We start from the raw sequence: 11,977 nt of genomic DNA, 5'->3' as shown, positions 1-11,977 counted from the left end.
ATACATAAGGTTTAACGCTCCAAAACCACCATATGATTATGAGAGACGCCGTAGTGGAGGGCTCCGGAAACTTGAACCACCTGGGGTTCTTTAAAGTGCACCCAAATCTGAGCACGCGGGCCTACAGCATTTTGCCTCCATCGAAAATGCGGCCGCCACAGCTGGCATTCGAACCCACGACCTGCGGGTCAGCAGCCGAGTACGTTAGCCTATAGACTACCGGGGCTGGGCCTCTTGTGATCTCTATGACCATTACAACAACAAATGACAACACCGACGTTTAACGTCACTGATGTCAGGACACGCGCTTACGCTGCAGAAAGCCTCAGAAACAGTATGGTGCAGTAAAGAAGAAGTAAAATGCTCACTTGCTTATGAGATATGCCATGATCATTGCACAGAGTCGTGAGCAGCCAAGATTAAAAAAAGAAGGTTGAAGATGTTTTGAACAAGTGCTTCAGGTAGATACGTGGGTTGAAGCCCGAAAACTGCCCACAGAAGACTATTGTGTTGCCAAATGCACAGTGCTCGCATTTCCAGATAGGGTGCCAATATGTGTCTCACCAGCCCCAACGTTAACAGGCAACAAAACATACTTTCTTAGGACAATAATTCTCAAACCAGTGTAGTTTCAGAAGTGTTCTCGCAATAGAAATTGAAAAAAAATTTCCGCCCAGCGATATCATAAAGAGAAAACACACAACAGATCCTATTGATATGTAATGAAACATGAGCACTGTGAGATACGGTGAACACTGTGCGTATGCTTGCGCTTATAGCTGCTAACTAATTTGGCTCAGTTATGTGACTATACTCTGAGCAACTTGGATGGTAGTTGCCACAGCACAAGGGCGATGATCATAGATATGGTTTCCTTTATGGGGCTATGGTGTTGTAAGGAGGTCAGTCTCTTTTTCCACTTCATGACTATCCCTCGACTCAACCAATTCATACAGAACTGAATTCCTAAAAAGGCCTCCGTTTTGAACGGATAAGATAACAAGCACATAACCACGAATATCCCTCCACGTTAGCAATGCTTACAGAACTGAATTGCCCAAAAAGCCTCCGTTTTCAACGGATAAGATAATGAGCACATAACCACGAATATCCCACTACTTTAGCAATTCTTATAGTACTGAATTGCCTAAAAAGACTCCGTTTTGAACGGATAAGATAACAAGCACATAACAAGTCGATTATTAACAATTGTAAAAGCATTTTCAAAAACCCATTCATACAAAGGTGTCAACACGGTAAAAATAATACACCAATCCAACAAAAAATCTCAGGGGGTGCCTAATGTATTTGCCTAATACGACTCAAATGCCAAAGCCAGCTTCTTTTTCTCCGGGTCAATATATCCTTTTCTGCTGCCTTCCCAAGGCTCCCCACTCTCCTCCAATAACTTTCTGCACCTGAAGTGGTTCAGCACTGCCTCTGAAGGCAGAATCATTGCAAGTTTTCTGGACTTTACCTGGTTTTGCACTGCCTTTGTGATTGGCCCACCGCCTCTGACAAAGTGACGGGGTCGCACAATGACGTCCAGCTGACGTCGATTTTATTGATCTGTCACATCATAAAAACATCATATTGTGACGTCACCTCGCCATTTCTTCGTCACCCATGTTGACACAGACGGTCAATTTTGGCATTTGATTACGCATCTGGGGCTTTTCTTAATATAAATATGTCTAGACAAAGCTCCCGCTCAATGGCTGCAGCTTTCATAAACATGTACCACGGCTGCTTTCCGAACATAACCAAAGCGTGAACAAGGTTTCACTGCTCTCGGCAAGAAATTTTATGTTCCCTCATTACCGATATCTTTTTAAAGCTCCCATTAAAAGCCTTTTTTAAAGAAAACTCATTTACACTCAACTCATCTACAGTCTGAATGCCTTGTCAAAATCGCCCTAAATATTCATGTACCACGAGCACAGCATATTTCATGAGAGTTAAATGACAACCCTGCGTTATGAACTACTTAAATTAAAAATTGCAAAACAATCTTCACGATTGCCACTAAATATTTTTTTCGGACACATAAAGCGACTCATGTAATATAACAGTGCATCAGTTAAAAAGCCTTTAGGCTTATTACAAGGTCTATCTTGCATTGTTAAATGCCTTGATGCTCAATGGACAGCATACAAAATACAAGAGCTCTGGACAAGGCTCAATGAACAAACACTAAGGGCCAGTTAGAACTTTGGAATTAGCAGCTTAGCTAAGCTAAAGATATAGCTCGTGGACATTTCATAAGAGTTGTTAACTTAGTATGTCCCCATAAACGGGGTCTTCACTAGCACTCGGTGGTACACGGTGAAAACGCACTATTAAAAATCTGCAGCCGCCTGGCAAATCTGACACATAAATGAAGACAAACACGAAACAAATGAACTTTAGCGCATAAAGAGCTATGTCAATAACATTCCTCACTGCATTATAAAGAAGCATGCTAACCACTGTTGTCTTGGACAATAAGTAGTAGCTAATTTCAATTTTCTACGTATTTCACAAAAGCAAAGGCCCATTAGTTATCAAGAGATAACAAACACAATGACATATGGCCTAGAGTGGAATGCAGTAGAGACAAAGTAGGGCTGGCTTCTCTCTATGCACAATTCCGTTACGCCACCATTGATATGAGGTGATGAGAAATAGATGCTTATAACATTCAAAATTACCGACCTGCAGAAAATGCACTGCAAACCTGTGTAATATTTCATTTTATACTTGCACCTCATTACGGAGCGTAAAAAAGGTCCGTGAGAAACAAACACATTAAATACGTTCAGACATAGACACACCACATCTATAAACATATGCTGGATAATAATGGCGAAGAATCCAGAACACAGTTCTTGGCAAGATGGCCAGTAACACTGTTACGCATCAGTAAGGGTGGCGAAAGGCATGTGGCAGAGGAACCTGAACATGTTTCCAAGGTGCTCTAATCAGAAGCTCGTACGGTAGTAATCCTCTATCACTCAACACTAAAACCTGGAAACAAGGATCTCTGCCATACAAGCTCGTACACTCATCTGTGCTTCACACATTTCGAGCAAACCTTGAACAAGCTACAGGACCAGCTCAAGTGGGGACACCCAACAACTGCTGTTCACTCGCCCTCAAAAATAGCACTCAAAATGATGTAAAGATTTACCGGGATGCTGCCATGTGCAAAGCAACAAATGCATTTCGGCTGGCACACTGGGGTCGAAAGCATCGCACAAAGAATTTTTCGGATGACTCAAGTCTGCGAACGTGACAACTGCAATGGTGAAATTGCAGATGTGTAACGTATAAATCGCGATGTTGCAGTCGCAAACTTTACGACTGCAGCAGCCCTTTCAAGATTGACGGCTAGGGATTGGGGGGTGTCTGGAGCACGTTTTGCAGAAAAACATCGATGGGAGTGTCTCCGATGAGCTTGAAGAAGAACAGGTGCTCGAGGCATTTGAGGCCGATGCTGCGCAAGGCGGGCAGCCGCAGTAGAAGCTTACCAAAGCGGCCCGGCTGGTCCGGATGGTGGCGTTTGCAATGCTCCTCGAGGGCAGCGTACACCTTCTCACGGAGCGTTTCGACCCTCTCCGTGCTCTTCAATCCCTTGGCGTCCGGATTGAAGAGCACCACGGCGCGCAGGCAGCCCAGTTCGGTCTTGTCCATCTTCATATCACGCATCTTGGCGACAAGCTCGGCCAGCACACGGTCGAAGATGTCGCCCACGCCAGCGCTGTGCGCGCTGTGCCGCTGCACTACCAGGCCCGTGGCGAGAACTATGCCGTCGCGCGCGTTCATGGAGCGGTGGGAGAAGGCGGCGATAAGCAGCTCGTTCCAGCCGGCCTTTAGCAGGGCCGTGCGATCTTCGACAGGTAGCTCCTCGAAGTGCGGAATCCGTCGGGCCCACTGCACCAGCTCGTGAAGCTGCCGGTCGGCCGCCTGACACATACTGTTGACGGGATCGCGGCTCGACGCGTCAGCGGACGGCACAGACGACGCCGGCTGGTCGACTCGCATCTCGGCTTCGAGGATGCGGTCCAGCGGCATATCCGGAGAGCCGGGCCCTGCGCCGCCAATGCAGACGCTGCCTCCGCCGCTGGTGCTTTCAACCTCGTTGTCGTTGCGGTCCTTGGCCCGCTGCCGCTCCTCCTGGACGGCCTCGCGCTTCATGCCGCACGCGAGGCATTTCTGGTAACGGCAGTACTGGCAGCGGTTGCGCTGCCTCTTGTCCACCACGCAGCGCCGCTCCTCTCGACAGGCGTAAGTGAGGTCCTTGCGCACGGTGCGCTTGAAGAAGCCCTTGCAGCCTTCGCAGCTGTAGACGCCGTAGTGCTTGCCAGATGCCCGATCGCCGCAGATGGAGCAGAGGTGCTTGGAGCCGCTCAGCGGATGGGTGGCTGGGAAGCGCGAGTCTACGGCAGCCGCCGACGACGGCCCGTTGCTGAGCGACGACTGAGCATCGGCGGGAGCGCGGTTCACTGACAGCGGTGCCGCGTAGCCGCCGCCCGACAGGTAGGACGACGGCTGCGTGAGTAGGCTGCTCGAAACGCCGTTGGACGCACCGCCATTGAGGTTCCGCGTTGTTGGCTCTTGGTAGGCCATGGATGGCGTTCGGCGGAATTCAGGCCCCGAGCATGCGAGCCGACCTTGCGTGCGGCAGATCGGACGCGCGATCTCGGACAGGCTGTCCTCGAGCGGCAGGTGAATGTTCAGTGGGGCACCCGAGCGGAGCCAGGGCAAGCGACCCGACGCGCTGCCGATACCTGCCAAGGCAGCAACAGCCAGTGTTGCCGGACGCGCCGCGCAGGCAGATGCTGGCGGCGGCGCAAGCGCGCAGCTGATAGGCGGCCTGCGACTCTGCGAGACCAAGCGCCAATTGGGAGTTTCTGACGTACACTTCTGACGTACACTATAGTCGAGAGCAGCGTCGCGGTACGTTGTTTAAGCGCCAACGTAGTACACGGTGGATAGCGAACCTCCACATATTTGATAGTCGTGTTCGCTTCTCGGCAGTGCGCTTGACCTTGAAAACGTGAATCAAACAGAAGCGCGCTAAAATGGCCAAAGCGCAATTCTAACAACTGCCAGTTCCGTGTAAACTAATTCGTTAGCGCGAAGTTGTGTATGGTTGAGCGAAACCAAAATATGTCCCACATAGATAATAAAAATTTTTGCACACACCCAACATGGGGGAGTCGGCAAGAATTGTGTAGCTTCTATAAACTATTCAAGATATAGAAAAAAAGAATCATTTTTACTAAACGAAAGAAATTAAACTAGCCTTACTACTCAACCCTATTGCTTGGAGAAAAGCCAGCAAAAGCACAGGACACGAGAAATAAGCAAAGGCACACACGGCTCGTGCCCCGTGCTTTCGCAGGCTTTTCTCCAAGTGAAATGAAACAACTGGCCCAGATATCAACTCTTCTACTCAACACTAACCCACTAAAAATGAACAAAAGACACAGACAGAACTCATCAATTATGATTTCTGGCCAGAGGTAATTATTAATTGAGAAATACATTAATGAACAGCCGTGATTAACCCAGTGGTAAACATTGAGGCTGCACATTTTCACATCGCTGGTTACAAAGTGCTTGAGCGGTGGTTTTTTTCCAAGACTGATAGATTAAATTTACAGAGACAATCTCGATTCATACTTTATGTGTGCATGGAGCTGTTTTGAGAACAAATATGTATCAACTGCAAAATTGCACTTCATGCTGCAACAAGGCAATAAGCCATTTGCTGCTATCTGCTTATTGTGGACAAAAACAAACTGGTGCATGCTGGGAAAGAGTGGAAGCTAGTCCACTTATTTGTGATTGGCTAAGCCGATAGAAAACACAGGCAACAATCACACAGTACAGGCCATATAACGTAACGTATTGACAGTGCAGTGAGTTCACAAGTAGGAATATAATCAAAATATTGGTAACGCTTCCATAAAATGCTTCTCCTGTTCATATTTGTGGCAGATTACATAATGTGCAACAAGATTAAGGTCAGAATTCTTTAGGACGCACTTGATTTACACATGCAAATGGAAAAGCTCTGTCTCTGACAGGTGTGTATCACTGCCTCCTCTACACAGAGTACCATGTGGGCACCTAACATACACTGGCGAAATTCTCATTTTTCAATAGTTTTTATCTTTCTCTCTCTCTTAATACGAAATATTTGGCCATGAATAGAGTCAACAGTCGGGATAGTCTGCGCGGTCAAATGTCCAAATATTGTGGACAAAGTACCCGGCAAATACATAAGCCCTTGTTCATTCACATAAAAGGAGATATGCGTGTTACCATGTGGTCAGTGCATCAGCCCGAAACAGAGACTATGCCTCCAACTTGACAGATATCCCACTAGCTAAAAAGATTCTGTTATCTTCCCTCGATGCCTTTCTGTGAATTAATAAGTACTGCATGTGCCCTCCATACCAGATGGGTAAAAGATATGGTGTTGAAGTAAAGATTATCTCTAAAAACAAAATGAATATTTCGTTTTTTTTTTTTTGAAGAGAAAGGAGTACACCTGAGTAGGCACAGCAGACAAATGCACAGTAAATAACGGATATTAAGAGGAGAGAGTTCAAACGATATATTTGTAGAAATTACTGAAGAGTGACAAAATAGTAATCTGTGCAGTGAGAATGTACAACGGTGTAATGGAGCAGCATATGGTATGCAAGACATTCGAAAGCTTGCGTATTAGCATAAATTTATGGGACTCTTTTAAGACCTGCTAGCAGTGATTGCTGTTTTGTTAGCCCTACTATAGCCAAAGTGCAAGAAACTCAGAATACAGCTACTTACAGGAAGACACACTAGAGAAATCTCAGTCATTTATGGTCGCAGTGCAGTTGCGCACAGTGTTTCGGAATAAATATATACTTGAAATTGTGTCGAACTCATTGCTTCGGAATAACTTTGCTGTTTACACTGAAGTACAGATGCGATCAACACTACACTCCATATTGATACTGGTTTTCGTGCAATAAAGGCCTACATTCTGGAGACGAACATGCATCCCAGTACCAAAATATGTACTGTACATACAAGCAGTAATGCCAGCATTTTAATATTAGCAGCTGAGCTGTTCTTACACCCTGTTTCAAAAGTGCAAAAGTACTTTGACTGGGTTACCCACCACGGTGGTCTAGTGGTCGACTGCTGACCCGCAGGTCGTGGGATCGAATCCCGGCCACGGCGGCTGCGTTTTATACGGAGAAAATGCTCGAGGCTCGTGTACTCAGATTTACGTGAAGGTCAACGAACACCAGGTGGTCAAAATTTGCGGAGCCCTCCACTACAGCGTCCCTAATAATCACACGGTGGTTTTAAGATGTTAAACCCCAGATATTATAATTATTATTTTGGCTGGTAATGTAAGAGCAGTAAATGGGGTGTGGAACCACCACAATATGTCTAGTAGTGCTCCTGGGAGCAGGTGGAACTAGCACAATTGGTCCGTTCAATTCACCTACACCAATCAGAACTGGTTCATGGCTGTGCACGCGAAGTTCAAAAATTGTGCAGCACTAGCTCAGTTTTGAAAACACAGCGCGACACCCGAAACGAATGACAATGTGCCAACAAAGTTCAGGCCTTATTTCTGTTCGCTTAATTTACATCGTTTGACTAATATTGAGCGATGGCGAACCGTACATGCAAACAGTTTACGAGATGAAAACATATTGGCAAAAAACATGACGTTAGTAGATGTTGTACTGCGCCTACACGTAAGTGCTGTGTGGTCTGCTCAGCTGCATGTGCGGCTGCACCAAGCTGGCACCATCAGCGTAGGAGGTGCAGGAAAATCGTGAACCAGTGCTGCACCTCTTCTGCACCTTTCAAAAGGAATGGTAGGGTTGAGACGTCGTCAATACTGCACCACTGAAATTAATGGCAAGGTGCAGCACCTCGTGAACTGGTTCATGTGGTTCAGGTGAATTGAACGGACCTAATATGTTTGGGAGTACTCCTGGGAGCTAGTAAAATGCACTACTGGAGCAGCTAAATTACTGTTTCAGAAGGAATAGACAGGGCATAGCATACTTCACTTTACGTTAGTAAGACATGCATCACATACCAAAACATAAACCTAACAAGACTGTTCAACAATAGGCTGATAACCTTAGGCCATTTTATTGCATTAAGGGCCACAGGTGAGCTATGTATAAGCACACTGTGCAATCACTTTACTGTATTCTGCATTGAAAAATAACTAATTAGTAAAGCAATTCACTGCCATGCACCACGAAGGTTGATATATCTGTCAACAAACATCACTATGTGTCCTTTGTGCAGTTCTGTAATGCCTGTTTAAAAAAAATTAAGAAAGAACTTATATACGAGTGCATTCACAATGCAAGTTCATTCATATAGCACTGAAATGACTAGTTGTCCTAAGTATGGTCATTACCAAGCTCACTTTCTTCATGAACTTCAATAACGCCCATGCCCTACAGACTTCTAGGCGCATCCTTGGTATTTCTGCTACCTTGGCAAAGACACGACTATTCCTAATGTCACTGGCAAAACACAATTGTGTATGCCGCAAGCTCTGGAAAGCATGCAGACTTCAGCCAGAGCCAAACTTGGCAAATGGCATCATACTTGAAAAGTAATCATTACACAGTAGTCACAATTGCTACGCCCATTTTGAAAGCTCGTGTGTGTCCCGTCACGCAGTTGCGAGAGCAATTATATGGACACTCCAGACATACTTTTGAAGTTGCCGTGAAGTTCTATAAAAGACCAAAGATGATAACATCCCCCTACGCATCACATGTTGCATGTGCAAATGTGCAAGGGCAGCTGATGATCCCATCTCAAGCAGGAAGGAAACATGCTGGTTGTCTTAAAGCGTTCTGGAGTTGTGGATGCATGGCTCCAGCAGAAGCTACATGGTTTTTCTAGCTGGGTGCTGTTTTGCACGCCTGTCTTGATTCATACCTCTGCACATGCTGTATTCTAGCCACTAAGTTTGCCCTGAAGTGATAGGCAGCACAAAAAGTTACTTCACCAGCAGCCGTGGGTGCAGCTCGTTACACCAGCTTTTTTGAGTTACACCAGATCGAATGATAAAGGCTTACTTCAGATAACACTTCAATTTTTTGAAATTGCATTTCTTGCTTTGCCCTTGCAGCCAAGCTGTGATTTTTCAGCAAGTAAAATAGCAGCCCTTTTGGATGCTGCTGGGAATAAGCGCCACAAGTTTTTTTGGTCTTCAAGCATCTTCAAGGAACGCGTCTACCAGACAAAAGCAGAGCCCGTTCCGGCCGCTTTTCAAGCCGCCAATTTCGAGTGTCAAAATGTTCGAGCATCCTACCAGAGAGCGACGAAAGTGCTACTGAAGTCGCGGCTTTTTTTTATCCATTCCTCTTTTCTTTTTCCCTCGCTATCTTTCTTTCCCCTTCCCCATTTCATGGTAGCAAGCCAGATAATTTTTTCGTTAACCTCTCGTAACTTTATTCTCTCTGCAATGTTCGCTATAGGTAACGCCCCCTCTGATATACTCGTCCATTGACAATCGACATTCCCACAAGAACAGTGTGCCCAGTACGAGTTGAAAAGTAAAAACTGCATGACCCTTTACCTTTGCCTTTAAGAGTTGAACCTGACAGCGATATCCTGTCCCTAGTGCGTACTCCAAACACGTAGTGCATGAAATCTTTTCGAACTTGCTATGCACCTGCTACATAGCCTTAAGGGTGCAGTAGCATGTGTGCCTTTTGTTGTGGGTGGCTTTAAACTATGAAGTCATTGTGATAACCCAATGTTCTGACACCCGATGGCAATGTACACTTGTACCACACAATATTACGGCAATATTTTTTGTATTGCGAAGCATATATACAGGACGCGTGTTTGTAAAGCATGAAAGTTACTTTCATTGCATTTCCAAGCAGAGGAAATTATTAGGAATTATTAGAAACATGGCTGTGTGTGTGGTACAACGCCTGCTTGCCACGCAAATGACCCGGGTTCGATCCCTAATAAGACCCAGAAGTTTTTTATTATTTATTTCCATTACCACCCTTCTTGATTTTTCGCTTACAACCAACGACGTTGACACCAGAATTTCTGCAAATCAAGCCCTTTAACGCTATCGAGTAAAAAACACACTAACCTTTTGAATTAGCATATGGGACAACCATATGCTGTGGGTATAGCTGAAAAGCAAATGCGAAATTAGGTAGCGTCCCTGATTTTCTCTTTCTCTTGCCTTTACTGACGGTGCATGTTTAGATTTTGATTGCAAGAGTTAGCCCCCAAAAATTCAGACTTTTAAATAAACCAGGTTCACCAACACACAATTCAAGGAGGTACTTTGAAACAGCGACACAGGCAAATTACTATCGGTCATGCTGACAAAAGGCTGAAGGCCTACTACCCACTTATGACCCCTTTCAACGACGCATACCAGTGCACCCAAAATGACCCTTGCGCTTTCGTGAGCGTGTGCTTTCCCACAGTTAAACAAAATACATGACCAATGGCCTTGAGGTGTGCTTGCCTACTAATTGAAACAAGCCTAATGCGTTCTTATTGGTAGCAAGATTTTGTGCAAGGCTCAGGAGGTGCTGCACAGAGTCTTTTTCGCACAAATGGCATATGATAAAGCAGGAATTCTTCCCCCCACCCATTGAGTAAAAGTATGTTGACAGCACACTCTTTGTTGTTAATAGTGCTGCTGGTCTCCGGCATTGCTTGCACTAATGCATACTAAAACCTCAATAAAACAAGCACGAATATAATTAATTACACAAACACAGGCATAGACAGTGTCAATTTCTATTGGTATTGGTGGCTTGCATCTACAAGCACGTGCATATGTTCAAGCATATATAATACATGTACGTAGATACAGTGTAAAAAAAACGTTTTGGGAGATGGCAGAATTTCATCTTCAGAGGCGTTAGAGGGGCGGGAGGAGACACTCTCCTTTTGCAAACTCTCCCAAGGTACATTGATTAAATTATCGAACACAATGAAGTAAATAAAAAACTATTCTTATTGGTTGCTTGTAGCCCCACCCCCCCCAATACCACCAGAAATTGTAAATAAAGTTTTTACTCGCTTACTCAGCAATACAATGAATATACTTCAACAAATAACCGAATATAAAGGGGACATTTTAGTAATTAATCCCATCAAACCGTAATGAGATTCTATCTAAGAGTCATTCAGAAGGGCTTTGCCTCTGGCCAGCTAATGTTTTCATGCGAAAGGAATGAGGCGAACGAAAGAAAGGGGGAGGAAGCAAAAGTGACAACGATGGTGTATCGAGTGAACTACAGTTGAACCAGGAGGCACTGATGTAAGCGAAAACTGGGTATAAGAAACACCAGTGCACCCACCATGAGAAGGGGATTGATCAGAAAATTAGAACATGGTAACGAGCTTATAAGAGACCCTTTGTACAAGGAACGAAATCTCCTCTATGGTGCGAGTCCATATAAAGGGGCGCAACTGAGTACGTAAATGTGCGACATGCATGCACATTCATTGCAAATCCTTATCTATCCTCTCCTATACGTCTCAGTCATTGAAAACCTGCACCTTTGTTGCCCACAGTGTCATTTACCCATACTCCAAGAGAGCCCAGCAGAATCCGACATTAGGAGCTGGTTTGCAAGCAAAAGAAAAAAAAAAGATTAGCGGTGGGAAGATTGTGCAGTAATCAGCTGCTTTGACCTTTCTGCTTAAAGTTCGGAAATCAATTTTTTTTAATAGTACACAAAAGCAACAATTATGTTCCTTATCATTGTGAATCGTTCAAGATACTTGAAGCACTGAAAGCCAAACTTGTATTTACCTATAGGGTAGTATTTTTACCACATGTGTAACCAAAGTCCTTGTTTGCAGACATTCATTTTAATTTTTGAAAGTGAAATTTTTATTCTAACGTTTTTTTTTTGCTTGCACTTGTGGAACGACGTGAAATAATAATTTGCGAAGAGCA

At 44.8% G+C, this 11,977-nt stretch overlaps 1 pseudogene; it reads right to left on the bottom strand.

Annotated features, from left to right (window-relative positions):
* Positions 1 to 3,123: 3,123 nt before the first annotated feature.
* On the bottom strand, positions 3,124 to 4,808 carry LOC119170557 (retinoic acid receptor RXR-alpha-B pseudogene; annotated as a pseudogene).
* Between the last annotated feature and the right edge of the window lie 7,169 nt (positions 4,809 to 11,977).

Source organism: Rhipicephalus microplus, chromosome 2, assembly GCF_043290135.1.
Source record: "Rhipicephalus microplus isolate Deutch F79 chromosome 2, USDA_Rmic, whole genome shotgun sequence".
In the NCBI taxonomy this organism is placed as follows: domain Eukaryota; kingdom Metazoa; phylum Arthropoda; class Arachnida; order Ixodida; family Ixodidae; genus Rhipicephalus; species Rhipicephalus microplus.
This window is presented reverse-complemented; position numbering and strand designations above follow the sequence as displayed.